Here is a 19718-nt window from a genome sequence, read left to right as displayed (position 1 = left end):
TGCTTTGCTTTGCTGCTTGGACAAGTTGGGACTGAAATGGGACAAGCTGGCAGGTGTGACAACGGATGGTTGTCCAAATCTGACGGGGAAAAATGTTGGACTTCTGAAGAGAATGCAGGACAAAGTGACAGAAATGAGCCCTGAGCAGAAATTGACATTTTTGCGTTGTATTATACATCAGGAAGTGTTGTGTAAGTCAGTGTTAAAAATGAACCATGTTGTTGATGTTGTAACTAAAAGAATTGACTTCATTAGGGCAAGAGCATTCAATCACAGACAGTTTGTTGCACTTTTGGAGGAAGATGAGACTGAACATCGTGACTTAAGCTACCACACAGCTCAGGTGGCTCAGCCTGGGCAAAGTGCTGAGAAGTGTCTGGGACCTGAGAGAAGAGATTTGCGTGTTCTGTGTGAAGAAAGGAAATTACACCCCCCATCTTTCAGATGCAGACTGGATGGCAGACCTTGGTTTTGTTGTAGATGTGACTCCACTAATGAATGAACTAAATGTCAAACTGCAATGCAAGGGCCTTTTTGTTCATGAAATGTACAGCGCAGTGAAAGCTTTCATGAGAAAGTTGCAGCTTCTCTCAAGCCAAATAGAGGACAACATTCTCACCCACTTGCCAACACTGAAGGAAGCCACACCATCAGCTGATCACCTCCACAGGTGCTCATCCATGTTAGAAGCACTGCATGGTGAGTTTTCAAGGCGATTTCAAGACTTTAAAACAGTTGAGAGTGAAATGCACATGGTTTCTTCTCCCTTCACCTGCAGTGTGGATAAGGCACCCAGTGATGTTCAGATGGAACTCATTGACCTGCAGTGTGACACACTTCTGGCAGAGCACTATAGGTCAGTCGCACTGCTTGAGTTTTACTCTTCCCTCAAAGAGGAGAACTTTCCACACACGAGGAGGCATGCTCAGAAGATTCTAGTCCTCTTTGGATCTACCTACGTATGTGATCAGACACTCTCAGTGATGAAGTTCAACAAATCCAGATACAGATCCTCCAACCGATGATCACCTCTCAGCTGTCCTTCGCATATCCACCTCAGACATTCAGCCAGATTTCAATGCACTTGTTCAAGCCCAAGACAGACTGGATTTTTCCCACTGAACAAGTAAAATGAACTGAAAAACATTAAAAGCACTTATTGCTTTTTGTATAAAGTTGAGCAATTGGTTATCTTTAACATACTGCAAAACACCTTTTCAGTATTTGTGAAGATTAATATGTTAAAAATAAAATGAAACGCTGAGGTATTGTTTTTGTTTTTACTGTTCATTACTTCTATAGGAGTATTTTCCTATTTGACCTACACCACAATTTCATGTATTTATATGAATATTTACAGAATATCCTTATTCTTCTGATTACCAGTAGCAGTTAATCAAAATATATTTACTGCTTTTTACAATGGGAGAAAAATTTATATTGAGTAGAATTAAGTTCAAGTTATTGTTGGTTCAGCCCTCCAACACAGTTCAGGTTTCTCATTTGGCCCCTTGTAAAAATGTCAGTTACCTTTAATACATACAGTATATTAAAGACAAAGATACAATGAATGAGCCGCAGAGTGAAATAATAATTCAGAAATAAGTCTTTTCTGAGCTGTTCTGTAATAATGAGAAAATATGAACGTTCTCAAAGTACAACCAAATGCTGCTCAGCTCCCTGTGACCGTACAATGTCCAACCACTCCACCGGAGTGCCACCCCAGGATTTCCAGTGGCCCTATCTGGCCACCCCTATGCAAAATTTCTGGGGGGCGCCCCTGCCTTCCCTGTGTTGTTGGATCAGGAGAAAGAGGATAAGGGTTAAAGGTCCAGTGTGTAACATTTAGATCTATTGTCAGAAATGGAATATAATATCCATTGGTATGTTTTCATCGGTGTATAATCACCTGAAAATAAGAATAGTGTTTTTAAGAAAAATGTTTTTGGTACCTTAGAAAAACAGACCTCTATCTAACAATTTTTTCACCAGTTTTGTCAACACTGTAGCATGCTTGTTTCATTTGAAGGACAAGTTACTTCAGCAAAAATATAATATATTGCCGGACTCGGTTGAAACCAACACATTTTTTTGCAGAGACCAAAAAAAATCTGCGACAGTAGAAAAGTCAGAGACTGGACTCTAGTACTTTAAAACATGAATTTTGAAAAAAACAAAAAGCATTTATCTTGAGTCAAACTTGTCTTAAATGTATCTAAAACAGTATTTTACAAAAAATGTTTTTAACTCAATACAAAATAACCAAAAACAACAAAATAAGAAATAACAATTTGCCACTAAATAGGAGGACGGCTACTACACTGGAGATGCTACAGCTGATTGCTGGGGGGTTTAAATGGCCTATATTCACATCACACTGCAAGCACTGCAATATAAAAAATGTTAAGCAAAAAGACAAGAATACAACAACTACACAGCACGTGCCAGCTAATACAGCTAATGCAGCTGCTCACTGCACATAACAGTTAACAGTACTGTTATCCACACAGAAACTGCGTGCAGCTTAGCAGTCCTTTTAAAACAATGTCAATAACAAAAATAAACAGAAAATATATATTCAAATAAAGTAGATACAATTATCAGGACCAAAACAGTCTACAAACGATTTTGCCTAATATGCAATTAAATATCTAACTGAATTTAAATACATTATACTAAATAAAGGAACAAAAACAAAGACTAAAAATAGCCTATTTAATTCAATTCAATTCAATTCAATTTTATTTGTATAGCGCCAATTCATAACAGAAGTTATCTCAGGACACTTTTCAAATAGAGCAGGTCTAGACCGAACTCTTTATAACATTATTTACAGAGACCCAACAGTACCACCATGAGCAAGCACTTGGAGACAAGGGCAAGGAAAAACTGCCTGTTAAAAGGCAGAAACCTAGGACAGATCCTTCGGCTCCTTTGGATTCCTTAGCCTACTACTATGGAAGCATATTGCTGCCACGCCAGAAAAGGAAAAAACGATCACAATATACTGTTTATATTGTTGTAATGTTTCAGTTAAAATGTGATAACCTGATTGTTATAACATAAAACATGCATTGATTAAGCTGTAGACCCCTCTTGAATCAAGTCATTTTGAGTGATTTTGCCTATTTATTGTTTTACAGTGATATATTATGCACCTGTAGTATTTATAGTAACTACATCCTCCATATCCTCCCACTCCTCATTAGCTGGAGCACCCCACTAAATAATTAACACACCTTTCCCCCCAGACTACTTCTGCTGTAACTGAGCTTTGAATATTTATTTTTATTTTTGCTATATCTTGAAATAAAGTATTACTGCACACGCCTGGTCCATTGGGGTTCAGAAAAAGCCTATTGGTGACACACACTGATTACAATATCATCCACTGGACTCAATAATAACAAAATCTCGCCATGTCTCAATCCAAGTATGAACTTAATCAAATCATGTAAATGAGCCACATTCCTTAATGTATCTGTTCTCAGCACAGTTTCCTTCTAACACAGAGTTTCACATTGAAACAAAGTTATCATGTTATAATATGTTATAACGTAAAAAATATCTTGTTATATTGTGAAAAATATCTTGTTATAAAGTGAAAAACATCTTGTTATAAAGTGAAAATATCCTGTTATAATGTAAAAATCATATTGTTAGAATGTTAAAATATAATTTTTTCTTTTTCTGGCATGGCACTAATAAGCTTCCGTATACTACAGCAAAACCAAGCTAACATAAGCAAAACAGCAGTGGCAATTTCTATCCTAAAAGGAAATAAAAATCTACTTGTTACATTGGCTTCAAACATTGCTATAAATAAGAAAACATATAGCAAAATCAGAAATTCAGGAGAGGGTACCTTGGCTGCCTGGAGACCTGCGACTGTCAGATTATGCAGGTAGCATCTCAGCTCAGAGCTGACCATCTCCAGGCACGGCAATCTGTGTCTGGGGCATAATATTCATGTCATCAGTAATTAAACCAAGCTGTAAAAGTGAAATTTTTTCCCCCAGGCCTTGCTACTGCACCTGCAAGCATTTACTGAGGGCTCATTTAACACAGACTTACACAGCACACAGAAATGTCTGCCTGAAATAGTATTTAAACGTAGCGACCTAGACAAAGTAGCAGTGTTGATACTACCACAGCAGCTTAAGGGGAAGATCAGAGCTCCCCTGGGAGGTTTCTATTTCCTGTTATTGATGCACCAATAAATTGAATTGGTCCCATTGAGCATGTGTGCATGGATAATTTACAAATGCATGCATGTGCGCTGTGAAGGTGTCGAATAGTGCAAGAGGAAGAGAAGATGACGCAGGGTGGACAGGACTGAGCACACGGGCCCAGGTGAGCTCAGGACAGTCTCCATATTTCCCTCCTTTTCTGTTCCTTCTGTCTCTACTTGTTCTCTCTTACTGCAGGCTACACACACAAACACACACTCACACTCACAAACATCAAACAAACGTGGCCAAATATCATCAGCCAAAGCCATTCTGTGGCTCCCTGCAGCTTAGCCAGGGTAAAGAGCAGAAATACATTTACACTGGAGAGAGAGAGGTAATCTTTAAGACTCCAGACACTGCAGGCTGTTGTTGGTCCATAACCATGTATCTGCAGAAATATAAATAAAAGAAAAATAAAGAAAGAAACCATGTTTTCTTACAGATGATAGGTGCTGGCTGATGGGGTGGGTGAACAAAATTGAGCAGGAAGTTCATCAACACACTTTACAACACACTCTTCTTGGTTTCTCTATAGTATTAAAAAGTCACAAAAACAAATTAAAGGTGTCTCTATAAGTTATAATAAGAGAAGCAACATAAATGGTCAAATAAAGTAAAGCTATAAACTGTAACATTTCTGCATTAAAATGTCTATAAACGCTGACGCATGCACAAAGGGGATATGACACCATCGACAGGCGGCTGGTGAAATCCAGCGTTACCTGAATAAAACTACAGATTTCTCTGAGTTTGAAAATTGTTGGAAACATTTGGGATAATGGAAGAACACAGTTCAACTACATATACAACATAGCTGTAGTGTTTATAGACATTTATAGCTTTAACTAATAAACTATAGCAAAGATAAAAAAAACAGAATAGAAATTTGAACATTTCAGTAAAGCTTTAATCCTAAAGATTTGCATGATATCAAAGGCTTGACTATTGATACCAATACGTTCACCAAGTGTGTCTGGACATATTAATCAGTCAAAACAATAAGATGAAAATGTGCAAAACACATTAAACGTTCATTTGTAGTCATTGTTAATATACTGCAACCACAGATTCTTTTCCTAAACCCTAACCAAGTATTTTTTGTGACTATAAATCCCAGACCCCAACCATAGAGGTAATGGATAAGTCATATGTGTAAATATTTTGTTGTTTAGTTTAAAGGACAGAACAAACCCACTTTAGTTTGGTAGTTAACGTTTACATTCTTAAAGCAGTATAACTTTTTGTCATATTTGCTGAAACTCTGTCTATAGCCTGACAGTAGTCAGAGAATGAGATTCAACACTCAACAATCTGTCTTGGCTCTGATTGGTTGTTTTCATTCAGGCCCTGTGGATCCTTACAAATGCCATTAGAAGCACTAGGAGGAGCCAGAGAAACCTGATTTTTTCACATATTATCTGTCTCGTGTACTACTGTCAGGATATAATTGTAGTGATGTGTCGGCTCAAAGAGCCAGCTCTTTAAAGTGAACGATGGGAGCCGTTTTTCTTTTTGTAATGTAATACAAGGTAGAATGATATAATGATCTCCGCGCTACTGGTGCTCAATGCATGCAGTTGGTTTTATTTGTCCAAATGTCAGTGGTGGGCATTAACAAAGCACATTTACTTGAGTCCTGTATTTAATTTACTTTTTTTCAGTACTTTACTGGTTATGTTAGAGGTGTGTGTTTAAATAAAAATTTTAAATGTCAATAGCTGTCCTTTTATTTTTAAAATTTCTATGCTTAAGTGTTTCTATCTGCTTGGTGTAGCAGAGTTGTTCTATAAGCAAGTTAGTGCATTCATTGGAGGGTTTCAGAGAGTTACAAGGGTCTGTAAATGGAATGAAAACAATTGGCTACAGCAATTTATTAATATAAGAAAATTACATTTTTACTTCAGCAAAAGGATGTATTGAATACTTTAAGTGATATATATGTACACATACAAATCACAAGTGCTAAATGTGGCTGAATTATTAAAAGGTGTTGGGCTCCACGTCGTAGGGTGTTACAAGTGGTCTGACTGCATTAGTTTAATCAATTAATGGTTATCAAAAATTAGAATTATCAAAAGATAATAGAAAATGACTTTAATTAATATTAAAGATCCTCGGGGCACCACCCTTAAATAAGGGAAACGATAATCGGTCAATCAGTCTCATAAAATTACACTAAACTATTAATTCAGAAGTCAGAATTAAATTAATAACTACAACCAAAATCATTAATAACACCTAAAGTGAGAGCTTTGGAGTTCTACATAGAAGAGGTTGGTATCACTCACTCTTGTACGAAATTAAATAGGCCAGCATATGTAAACACAAACATTTATTAACCAGATATGATAAAAGCAAAGAGAGGAAAAATACACAATATACAATCTAACTTAAAGGAAGAAGAAAAAGAGGTGTGTGTGTGTGTGTGTGTGTGTGTGTGTGTGTGTGTGTGTGTCTGTGTTGGGGGTTGCTTGCAATAAATACTTCAAATGAACAAGGTCATATTTAAAGGTATCCTTGGATCCCAACAAAGGTAAAAGTGGTAAAATGAAGAGCCGTTTGGGAGCCGAAAGAGCTGGCTCTTCTTGGTGAGCTGAGCCAAATGATCTGGCTCACTAAAAAGAACCGGAATTCCCATCATTAATATGGTGAAAGTTTCAGAAAACATTATATTATAAAATATGAAATTATAAAAATGACCTACTGCAGCTTTTTCTCTACAAACTACTCTGTTATGTAATTCTAATTATCACAATTGGTTTTACTGAGTAGATGATTTCTAATAAACCTCTATGGATAAATATCTTTTGAAAAAAGGAGAACATGGATGGAAGATTGGATAGTAAGAAAAAAGATATGAAAAACAACTTTTTTTATTTCCAGCAGCAGCTACTGGTTGTATGGTGACTCTATAGAATGACAGGGCAATTTTTAGCTAGGCTTTGTTTAATCCTGTTTAATTCTGTGTATGTGTGTGTGTGTCTATAGATAGAGGAATGTTTGATGTGAATGCCTCACGGCTTGACAGATGTCTCTTTTCATATGGAGGAAGGCAAACAGTGTGTGTGTGGTTGAGACAGGATGAAACTGGGTTAGAGAGAGAGAAGTCATATTTCCAGTATTTGTATGTGGATCAAGAAGCGTTGCACGAGAAAAGCTTGACGCAAACTTGTTGAGATTTAACATCCTCATAATGTTTGCTTGAGGGGGTTCTTGCTTGTTTATTCACTAAGTGGGTGATAGAAACCCATTTGTCCAATAAATTACTTACTTCTTCATCTCCTTGTGAATATCAGGCAGACTGTGTCCAGTGGAACGGTACATACTGCCCCCTACCTGACCTGCCTGTTCTATCTGCTATTTTTTCGCTTCAAATGTATTACTGTTCATGCAGACATAGTTCCAAATGATCATATATACATACACCAATGCCAAATAAAAAAAGAAAAATTGTAAACCTATACAATATGGAAAACATTTAACAAATTACAGCATTATATTGCTGCCAACATGATGAAAGATTTTATGAGGTGATGATATTCATGTTATCATATTTGGTGCCATTAGTGTGTTTGCTTATATATATATAAACCCGGGTGGTCAGAATGTTCTGAAGCCCCATACCAACAAACTGCTCTGCACTGTGTGTTCTGACACCTTTCTATCAGAACCAGCATTAACTGTTTCAGTCTGTTGGATCGGACCACGGGCCAGCCTTCACTCCCCACGTGCATTAATGAGCCTTGGCCATGACCCTGTCCACCACTTTTCCTTCCTTGGAGCACTTTTGATGGGTACTGACCTCTGCAGACCAGGAACACCCCACAAGAGCTGCAGTTTTGGAGATGCTCTAACCCAGTTGTCTAGCCATCACAATTTGGCCCTTGTCAAAGTCCCTTAAATCTTCTCACTGCCCATTTTTCCTGCTTCAAACACATCAACTTGTAAAATGGAGGACAAAATGTTCACTTGCTGCCTAATACACCCCCCCAACTGACAGGTGACCAGATAGGTGTTATTCACTTCACCTGACAGTGTTATGATAGGATAGATAGATAGATAGATAGATAGATAGATAGATAGATAGATAGATAGATAGATAGATCGATAGATAGATAGATAGATTACTCGGCTGAAACGAGTATCCAGTGCAGATGACATAATGCAATGCTTTTATTAAAAGCTCTTTTACTCTTGTGACATTGCTCTGAAGCTCAATCAAGCAACAAAACTGTAGCACCACAACTCATAGAATAGAATAGCCATCTACATCTGTAATCATAACTATACCTACATCAAAAGCCTACAATAAAGAACGTATATTGGATTCTGGATTGTTTCATTGTGTTCTGACCGACACACAGTGGCGAGTGTAACAGATCCACCAGCCTCAGTTTGTATATTTGCGGCTTCTCAGCTACACCTTTAATCCTTAGAAGTAAATTCATTCAATCAGATTTGTTAACCAGGGAGAATCACCTTCTCTCCTATAACCTGTTACAGCAGGGAGCAAAATCAAGCTTCCTCACAGCTGTCAGCATGTTGACGAGCTTGCATAATGTCCCTGAGCATACAGTAGAGGAGGACCCATTTTATGTCAATCCATAATCAGGAGAGAGAAAATGAAGGTGGGGAAGAGGAAAAGAGAATGAGAGAGACCTGCCATGGTGGAAAAGCATCTACCTGTGTGTGTGTGTGTGTGTGTGTGTGTGTGTGTGTGTGTGTGTGTCTTACAGATGGCTGTCAGACCTCTCTTCCCCTATCCTCAAGACAAAATTAAACTTTAATGATCCCTGAGGGTCACTGCAGAAACTGACAGCAAGCAAAACTGAGTGGAAAAAATATTTACATTTACCTGACGAGGGACTCTTGAGGACATGTGAATTAGTTTAGTTTATTTTTGTCATTGCTGTCAAAAAGGTTTGTGTTTTCGTTTGTGACTACCCATCAACGGAAAGACATCGATTGTCCACCTTGCAGTGGTTTAGGTTTGGTTAGGCTTAGGCACAAAAGTTACCTGCTGCAGTCCCCCTTGTTAAAGTCACTCATGACAGATTGGGCCCACATTTTTGTATCCTTATCCAAAATCTCTTATTTCTTCAAGTAGGACTCACCAAACTTTACACTGCACAAACTTGTCATAAATAAATAGTTTCAACTTGTTTTTGATTGATATTTAAGGTTATATGTTTTGCTCTGTTTGTGGGTAAGTCTTAAACCTGCGTTCTTTCTAATGTCCAGCAGGGGGCAGCTCCATAGGCTGCAAAAAAGAAGCCTGAAAGTATTGAGTCTTATGAAGAAATGAGCTGACTTCTCACTTGTTTTATTAACTCAGTAAACAGTTTCCTAATGAGTTTATGGTCCCAATCTCTAGTTTCAGACTTCTTCCATACAGCATGATGTTCATTTAGTAAATGATGGTCCCATTTAGAGTAAAATAGACCATAAAGCAGGTTATGCTTTTGGGCGTGGCTATCTTGTGATTGTCCAGCTCAAAGCACCAAACTCAGATCAAACTGTCAAACTAGGCAGTGCTGATCAAATATGGATCCATCGTAGGATTATATTATATTTTTGACATTATGTTGCGGGGCCAAGACACTTTTCAAATAGAGCTGGTCAAGCCCATACTCCTAATAAAATTATTTAGAGAGTTCTCAGGTTCCCACCATAAGCAAGAAATTATTATTACTATTATTGTCATCATGATGACAAAGGTCACCTGACTGTGACAATAAAGGTCACCTGACTATTGTTACGACGGTCATTCATTCCTGTGCGTCCAAAACTCATAAAATGCGTTTTGGAAACAAACAGCGTTAGATGAGAAGCTTAAATTGTCCAGACTTGATATGCATCCTGTGTCATGTACTACTGTCAGGATATAGTAAACGTTTTCGCAAATATGACAAAAACTTATTTGTTACCTAGCTAAGACTACCTACTTCAGCTTTGAGCTGGCAGATCAGAAAACACGCCATATTTAGAATTTCTCTTACAGCCATTGGTTTTTGTTTTACCAGGACTGATGTGTGTATACCTGAGAATTAACATATTTTTACCTCTCTCCACCTGCTTTCTTAAACTATCTTTTATGTCAGTGTGATCATCAGTATCTGTAATTCAAATCGCTGCCCCCCCACCAGCCTCTCTCTCTGTCCTACTTATTTTTCTTTTCTTCCGTCCATTATCTCTGCGCTCTTTGCTCACCCGTCGTCTCTTTCATCTCTCTCGCACACTCTCTCTCTGCCCTCGTTCCTTCTCTGCCTTTGTCATCCACTTTCTATCTCTTCAGACACACAGACGCACACACACCCCAGGGGTAGGATCTCACATACACACAAACACACGCACACACAAAAGCCATCATGCCTGTGTGAATAAGTGCAAACTCAACACGGACAACTGATAATCTCACACACTTAATTTTAGCCATTATTTATGTGCATTATACAGCCAAGACATACCAACAGGACGTACACAAGGTGAAAATACAGACATAAAACAAAACTATTCCGTACTTGCAACCCAAACTGTGAAGAAAATGGACTTCCTCAGTATGGTGGCTACGTCAGAAAACAAGCGTTCAGTCAGAGTATATAAATTACGTGCCCAGTGCATGTGATGATGTGAAGTTAAAGAATAATACACTCATACTCTGTTATAAGTTAAAAAGGGGCATCATAAATTCATTGTCTAATGAAATCTGTTATGAAGCTACAAAATATTGTTTATTAATAAAATTTTCAGTAATAAATAAATTAATTTAAAACAGTTAAAGCTGCAGTAGTTAACTTTTATAAAAATAACTTTGTCATATTTGCTAAAACCTTAACTATATCCTGACAGTAGAATATGATACAGTCTGTGAAGAAATCTGGTTCCTCTGGCTCCTCCTAGTGCTCCTAATGGTATTTGCCAGAATCCACCGGGCTGACTCAACAATCAACTATCCTTCTTGGCTCTGATTGGTTGTTTTTGTTCAGGCCTGGTGACCGAAATGGAAGTATGTTGATTGACAGGTGTCGTGACACGCCCCCTTCATACGCTGCCCATTTGGGCTAAATACATTCAGCCCAAAAGCCAGTGACCTTTGACCACTCACAGCACAGTTGCCACAGTACAGTGACCTTCAACCAATAACAGCGCAGTATTGCGAGGCTAGTTCGTAGTAGAACGTGGAGAGAGGAAAGTGAGCAACTGTAGTAATGGCAGGCGTTAGCATGAACATGAACGAAGTGGATTATTTACTTTCTAATCAATTTTGGAGGAAAAATTGGAAGTAAAGAGATAGGGGTCACATCATCCAAATGATGTGCAAATAACACAAAAAGACAAACGAATCGTAACTTTTGTATTACATGGTTTCAGTGAACGGACTGGCCAACAGCGAGTGTAGCTAGGAATTCACTTTTCTGTTTCCCATTCTTGCTTTTTGGAGTAGACACAAATTAGGAAACATGAATGCAGCACAAGCCACATTGGAAATAGCGTAAAATCGTAATTGCTGGGTAAAGTGAACATCACCTGTCAACTTACACCGCATCGCTGTAGAGAGACACAACGAGCTGGTAAAGAGGTGTTTCAGTACACTGAAGAGGATCCTTTCTTAGAAGTACAATGGGACAGGACAGGCTAAACGCACTGCTGGTGGTTCAACTTGTTCTTTCGAACAGATAGTCATGAAATTTGTTGGACATATCCATGGTACCGAAAGGCTTAACCCTAACTAAACTTCTAAAGATATACACTGAACAAAATAATAAACACAACACTTTTCTGCCCCCATTCATCATGAGCTGAATGGAAAACCAGTCAGTATCAGTATAAACGCACAGGCTATGCTGTCTATTGAGCGGGACTTCATCCAAAAATCAGCAGACTTTAACGACATGGTGATTAACCTGTTTGCATCACAGAAAGGCCGTCGATATGAGCTGCTTTTTAAATAAGATATGCCTAAGCTCTGAAACAACTCTCTTCTACAAATACTGTTATTTTTGCTTTGGTTTTGTAGATTTATTTGGTTTTGTGGATTTTACTTCTGGGTATGTTTCCCCAGTGTTGCTGTAGAGCACTTGCTATAACAAATTATACAATGTTGTTGCTATAACTTGATGTGATGCTACTGTTGCTGCTGTGTGACATACTGATGAGTGTAATGCATTTGTTAGCCCACCCACCCAAAATCACTAACTTAACTGAGAGCTACAGTATGTGGTATGGGCAGTAACCAGCACCAAAACCTGTTTACTCAACTCGACCCAACTTAATTTGGCAGCTGCTGATTCCAGCCATCAGTAGTGCCAGAATGAGTTTCAAAGTGGGGCATTCTGCTTTGGATGATGTAAATGGTAAATGAACAGTACTTATATAGCTCATTTCCAATATTTCGACTGCTTTACACTACATACCACATTCACACACATTCATACAATGATGGCAAAGGCCATTGTAAGTGGAAACTAATTTATTCATATGCATAGCATCAGGAGCAATTTGGGGTACAGTATCTTGCTCAAGGACACTTCAACATGCAATGGGAGGAGCAGGGGAATCAAACCACCAACCAGCTCTACCTCCTGAGCCACAGCCCCTGGTGAATTTTTTCATATTAACTTCCTTTCAATCTCGGCCAAGCCTACCGATTTTGTACAAATAAAATATGGTGAGAAATCAGTGGTGTCAATATAGCTAGGAAAGCCATCCATCCTCTTGATGCCCTTGGTCTCTAGTGTGTGGCTGTACAGTTTCATAAGGCTGGTGTCAGGATTCTGAGGGGAACCCAGAAGTAGATCGGACAAGAGGTAGAGTGTAAACAGTTTATTAGACAAAGAGTGAATTAGTGAAAAAGGGGGAACTGGCAGGCGAGAGTGGGAGTCCAGAGGTGGGGGTGATCCAGAGAGTGGCTGGCTGGCAGGCTTGGAGTGTGGGGATCCAGTGGCTGGCTTACAGGAGGCTTGGGCTGAGTGGACTGGGTTCCAGGGCTGAGTTCCAGGAATGATTCCTGAGGCAGAGAGACATGGTTAGTTACGGACAAAAACAGACGACAAGAGATTAGCTCAGGCAGGCAGAAGCAGACAGGCAACAAACGGTAGCAACGATAAATAACTGGCTGGAAAGCGGTAGCATACTCAATACTTCACAACGATCCAGCATTGACTGGATTCAATTCAATTCAAATTTATTTGTATAGCGTCAATTCATAACAGAAGTTATCTCAGGACACTTTTCAAATAGAGCAGGTCTAGACCGAACTCTTTAAAACATTAATTACAGAGACCCAACAGTACCACCATGAGCAAGCACTTGGCGACAAGGGCAAGGAAAAACTGCCTGTTAAAAGGCAGAAACCTAGGACAAATCCTTCGGCTCTAGGTGGGTGGTCGTCTGTCTCGACCAGTTGGGGTGAGAGAGAGAGAGAGAGAGAGAGAGAGAGAGAGAGAGAGAGAGAGACAGACAGAGAGAGAGACAGACAGACAGACAGACAGGTGCACAGCAACAACAGTATTGGCAATGGCAATCTAGCAGGACCATGGCAGGAGGCTCCACCAGGATCGACAAGAACCTGCGAGACGAGAAAGCACAAGAACTCCGGGGAAGAAGTGAAGTTAGTAACATGCATTAATGGAACATGAATGAGTGCAGAAAGAGAGAGGAAGGGAGGAGCTCAGTGCACCATGGGAAATCCCCCGATAGTCTAGGCCTATAGCAGCATAACTAAGGGATGGTTCAGGACTCACCTGATCCAGCCCTAACTATAAGCTTTATCAAAGAGGGATGTATTAAGCCTACTCTTGAATGTGGTGAGGGTGTCTGCCTCCCGAACCACAACTGGAAGCTGGTTCCACAGGAGAGGAGCTTGATAACTGAAGGCTCTGGCTCCTGTTCTACTTTTTGAGACTATAGGAACCACAAGTAGCCCAGCATTCAGAGAACGTAATGTTCTAGAGGGGTAATAGGGTACTATGAGCTCTTTAAGATATGAAGGGGCCTGACCATGAAGAGCTTTATAGGTGAGGAGGAGGATTTTAAATTCTATTCTACATTTTACAGGGAGCCAATGCAGAGAAGCTAGTACAGGAGAGATGTGATCTCTTTTTCTAGTTCCTGTCAGTACTCGTGCTGCAGCGTTCTGAATTAATTGGAGCGTTTTAATGGACTTATTGGGGCAACTTGATAATAAAGAGTTGCAGTAATCCAGCCTTGAAGTAACAAATGCATGGACTAGTTTTTCTGCATCTGTCTGTGATAGGATGTGTCTAATTTTTGTAATATTACGTAAATGAAAGAAGGCAGTCCTAGAGGTCTGCTTCATGTGGGAGTTAAATGACAAATACTGATCAAAGATAACTCCAAGATTCCTGACAGTGGTGCTAGAGGCCAAGTTAATGCCATCTAGAGTAACTATATCTTTAGACAGTGAGTCTCTAAGGTTTTTGGGGCAAAGAACAAGAATTTTGTTTTTTTCTGAGTTTAACATCAGAAAATTGCAGGTCATCCAGGATTTTATGTCCTTAAGACATGTTTGTAATTTAGATAATTGATTAATTTCATCGGGCTTGATTGATAGATATAACTGCGTATCATCTGCATAACAGTGAAAGTTAATGGAGTGATTCCTAATAATGTTGCCTAAAGGGAGCATATATAAAGTAAATAGTATTGGTCCAAGTACAGAACCTTGTGGAACTCCATGACTAACTGTAGTATTTATTGAAGATTCATCGTTAACATGTACAAACTGCGAGCGATCTGATAAATATGACTTAAACCAGCTTAGTGCGGTTCCTTTAATGCCAATTTGATGCTCAAGTCTCTGTAAAAGAATATTATGGTCAATGGTGTCAAATGCAGCACTAAGATCTAATAATACAAGTACAGAGACAAGTCCATTGTCAGAAGCAATCAGAAGGTCATTATTAACTTTAACCAGAGCTGTCTCTGTGCTATGATGAACTCTAAATCCTGACTGAAAATCCTCAAATAAACTATTGTTATGTAGAAAGTCACACAACTCTTTGGCGACTACTTTCTCCAGAATCTTAGAGAGGAAGGGGAGGTTAGAAATCGGTCTATAGTTGGCTAAAACCCTTGGGTCAAGAGTGGGCTTTTTAAGAAGGGGTTTAATTACAGCTACTTTAAAGGACTGTGGTACATATCCTGATAATAAAGAAAGATTAATCATATCCAGTAAAGGAGTGCCAATTTCAGGGAACAACTTCTTTAAGCAAGCCTAGTTGGGATCGGGTCTAATAGACAGGTTGATGGCTTTGATGGGATGTGTGGCTGCTCCTTAAGTACTGCTGAAGATTGATGAGGAGCAGGTGTGGTGATGCCCTCAGCCAGGTGTGTGAGCAGCCAGAGCTAGACACGCCCCCGAGCACTGCCAGAGTGACACAAACACCACAAGACAACACAAGACAACACAAAACACCCGAATGGTCATCACGGCCGGGGATTCGTGACAGCTGGGGTTATCCTACAGGTCACAATAGCTCATTTTATCCAGTGAGGTCAAGTTTCATTAAAATGCTGCTACAGTCATACTATAGAACCCATTTTCATCCAGATATCTTGAGGTCAGAGGTCAAGGGATCCCTTTGAAAATAGCCATGCCAATTTTTTCGCTCAAATTTTGCCTAACTTTCTAGCATTATTTAGTCCCCTTCCCGACAAGCTTGCATGGTTGGTATCAATGGATGCTTTAGGTCTTCTACTTTTTATAACATATAATACCAGCATCTTCTTTAAAACTGAGATACAGTCACTGAAAGACTATAATGTTGGCTGCAGAAGCATTCGTCAATATGAAGTTGAAGAGGTTACCATAACACCTGAAAGTGGAGGGACAAAAAGTCTTGTCTTCTGTTTCAGCGCCAGTGCTGTACATACATGACTCTACCTGCAACTGCTGAAGTGCTTTGGAAGATACATTGTGGAGGTTTCACCAGAATGCTGGATCTAACAGTCAAACAGTAGACTCAGTGCTTGTTAGCTCATCAGCCTGATGTTACTTCTGGCTGCCTTTTCCTGGTGGATGTTTGATCACTCATTCAAGATTGAAGATCAAGATTGTTTGTAGATAAGTGTACTGTGGATTGCCACTGAAAGAGGTTTTTTTTTTGTCTCAGTCTGCGTCACTGTCAGCCAATGATAAAAGGCGAATGTGTGTGTGTCTGTGAGAGAGCGAGAGACAGAAAGAAAAAGATAAAGAGAGTATATATCCAAGGGAAACTTGACCTGCTCTTTTCTGCTTCTTACAGTTCTTCACAGTGATAGAAGCATCTGCCCATTCAACCTCATCAAGAAAGTTTTCACGGGTTAAGATATCTCGTGTTTTGGTCAAGGGTATTTTGCTGAAACATCTGTGAATGTGTCCTTTGAATTTCCAGGTTCACGGACAGTACTTGAACCAGCAACCCTCTCCTGACTCACTTATATTGAAGCCTGAGTACGATGCCGGTTCTGGGGGTTCAGTGCTGGTGGTTCAACTTGTTCTTCCGAACGGATAGTCATGAAATTTGTTGGACATATCCATGGTGCCGAAAGGATTAACCCTAACTAAACTTCTAAAGATATACACTGAACAAAATTATAAACACAACACTTTTTTGCCCCCATTCATCATGAGCTGAATGGAAAACCAGTCAGTATCAGTATAAACGCACAGGCTATGCTGTCTATTGAGCGGGACTTCATCCAAAAAAACACTTTTTTGCCCCCATTCATCATGAGCTGAACTCAAAGATCTAAGACTTTTTCTAAGTACACTAAAGGCCTATTTCTCCCAAATATTGTTCACAAAAAAACAAGTGAAAACCGGGATTCATCCGTGAAGAGAACACCTCTCCAAAGTGCCAGATGCCATCGAATGTGAGCAGTTGTCCACTCAAGTCGGTTACGACGACGAACTGCAGTCAGGTCAAGACCCCGATGAGGACGACGTGCATGCAGATGAGCTTCCCTGAGACGGTTCCTGACAGTTTGTGCAGAAATTCTTTGCTTATGCAAACCGATTGTTGCACCAGCTGTTCAGGTGGCTGGTCTCAGACGATCTTGGAGGTGAAGATGCTGGATGTGGAGGTCCTGGGCTGGTGTGGTTAGACGTAGTCTGTGGTTGGGAGGCCGGTTGGATGTACTGCCAAATTCTCTGAAACGCCTTTGGAGACGGCTTATGGTAGAGAAATGAACATTCATTTCACGGGCAACAGCTCTGGTGGACATTCCTGCAGTCAGCATGCCAATTGCACGCTCCCTCAAAACTTGCGACATCTGTGGCATTGTGTTGTGTGATGAAACTGCTGAAACTAAAAGTAGAACAGGAGCCAGAGCCTTCAGCTACCAAGCTCCTCTCTTGTGGAACCAGCTTCCAGTTGTGGTTCAGGAGGCAGGCACCCTCTCCACATTTAAGAGTAGGCTTAAGACATTCCTCTTTGATAAAGCTTGTGGAGTCTGATAAGTGAGGAGACGAGACAGAGATGCGTCGAGTTAACTTTACTCTCCACTTCAAATATAATTATATCACTGTACAGCGAGTGAGGTGAGAACTGCCACACCACATAAACCCGGAACAACTACACCTTAGAACCACTCCCTTAAAGGTACAGTTGCTTGGTGAATGTCTCTTAGTGTTCATTGTGGGTCACCACACAGGCCCCCCCAGAATTCCCCCATAAAAACAGGGCCAGACCGAACAGGTACCCCAAATAGAACAGACACCCAACCACTAGTGCAAACAGAACAGTCCAGCTCATAACAGTCTCTAGAAAAGTCAGCGTGTAGGGGAGCGGACCAGGCGGCCATAACGGCTGCGCTAACGGCAGACGTGTGCTGTGGGGGCAGCAGCGCATGGACAAACTGCTGCCGATTGGCGAGGAAAATCCTGTCTGTCTCCGTAGCTAGCGCCCGGTAGTCTCTGGAGGAAGGGAGGGGGGAACTGGCCAGTGCGGTGCGCACGGGTGCTGGAAGCTGCCGCAGGAAAATGTGGGTGAACAGGAATGAGGGATCTGCCGAGCCCAGCACAGCCAGCATCCTCTCCATTAATTCGGATGGCTTGCTGTCGCCAAGGCCGTTCAAGGACAGCCGGCGGTCTGCTTTCTCCAGCTCCGCCAGTTCAAAGAGTTGCAACAGGAATGCTTTGAGTGCGTCGTACCGTCAGCCGGAGGAGCCTCTAACAGCGCCATAGCTCTGGCTGTCGTCGAGGCATCTAAGGCCGCTACAATGTGGAAATACTTCGTAACATCCTGTGTTATTCCTCTCAGCTGGAACTGGGCCTCGATATGTTGAAACCACGGCTGTGGGTTGTGCTGCCAAAAGTCCGGTAACTTGATGGTGGCAGCGTAAACAGCACCGCTAGCAGCGGCTGGTGCCGCAGCAGCAGCATTTTCACCTCGCGACTTCAAATATAATTATATCACTGTACAGCGTGAGGTGAGAACTGCCACACCACATAAACCCGGAACAAGTACACCTTACAACCACTCCCTTAAAGGTACAGTCTCTTGGTGAATGTCTCTTAGTGTTCATTGTGGGTCACCACAAGCTTATAGTTAGGGCTGGATCAGGTGAGTCCTGAACCATCCCTTAGTTATGCTGCTATAGGCCTAGACTATCGGGGGATTTCCCATGATGCACTGAGCTCCTCTCTTCCTCTCTCTCTCTTTCTGCACTCATTCATGTCCCATTAATGCATGTTACTAACTTCCCTTCTTCCCCGGAGTTCTTGTGCTTTCTCGTCTCGCAGGTTCTCATGGATCCTGGTGGAGCCTCCTGCCATGGTCCTGCTTGACTGCCATTGCTAATATCACTGATATTACTGTTATTATTATTAATACTCTTATTATTACTACAGTTGCTATTATTATTATAATCACTGCTCATTGTCCCCCATCGTTGTTGTAATCGCCATCATCTTCTTCATGTTCATCATCATCAGTCACTACTATTAGTGTAATTGTTGCTCTGTCTGTCTGTCTGTCTGTCTGTCTCTCTCTCTCTCTAACTGGTCGAGGCAGACAACCACCAACCTAGAGCCGAAGGGTCTGTCCTAGGTTTCTGCCTCTTAAAAAGGAAGTTTTTCCTTGCCCCCGTCGCCAAGTGCTTGCTCATGGTGGTACTGTTGGGTCTCTGTAAATAATGTTATAAGGAGTTCGGTCTAGACCTGCTCTATTTGAAAAGTGTCCTGAGATAACTTCTGTTATGAATTGGTGCTAATAAATAAAACTGAATTGAATTGAACTATATGCCACATAGTCCCACTACAGTCCTCCCTCAATGAAACAGTTTGCTCCATCTCTCGGTCTAAGAATTAGTAGATCTATACAGAACAGAATGAGGTATAAACAAATAATATTTATTCAGTCAAATATTTTCTATAGAATAGTCAGTGAATGTTAACATTAACATTGTAGAAAATATAAATGTAGAAAATAATAAAAACAAAAATATATCTGGTAATTAGTCCAGTCTTCACAATATTAAACA

The 19718-nt window shown here is 40.3% G+C and overlaps 1 long non-coding RNA gene across 3 annotated transcripts in view; it reads left to right on the top strand.

Moving 5' to 3' along the window:
- Positions 1-14120, top strand: part of LOC127355836 (uncharacterized) — a 94545-nt gene extending 80425 nt beyond the window's left edge. The window contains exon 3 of one of the 3 annotated variants that reach the window (XR_007881859.1): positions 13720-14120. This is a non-coding gene — a long non-coding RNA (uncharacterized LOC127355836). Of the gene's footprint in view, positions 1-13711 lie in introns of all 3 variants that reach the window. The other 2 variants (XR_007881858.1, XR_007881860.1) reach the window with 2 other exon arrangements.
- The last annotated feature ends 5598 nt before the right edge of the window (positions 14121-19718 follow it).

Source organism: Dicentrarchus labrax, unplaced genomic scaffold, assembly GCF_905237075.1.
Source record: "Dicentrarchus labrax unplaced genomic scaffold, dlabrax2021, whole genome shotgun sequence".
Lineage (NCBI taxonomy): Eukaryota > Metazoa > Chordata > Actinopteri > Moronidae > Dicentrarchus > Dicentrarchus labrax.
This window is presented reverse-complemented; position numbering and strand designations above follow the sequence as displayed.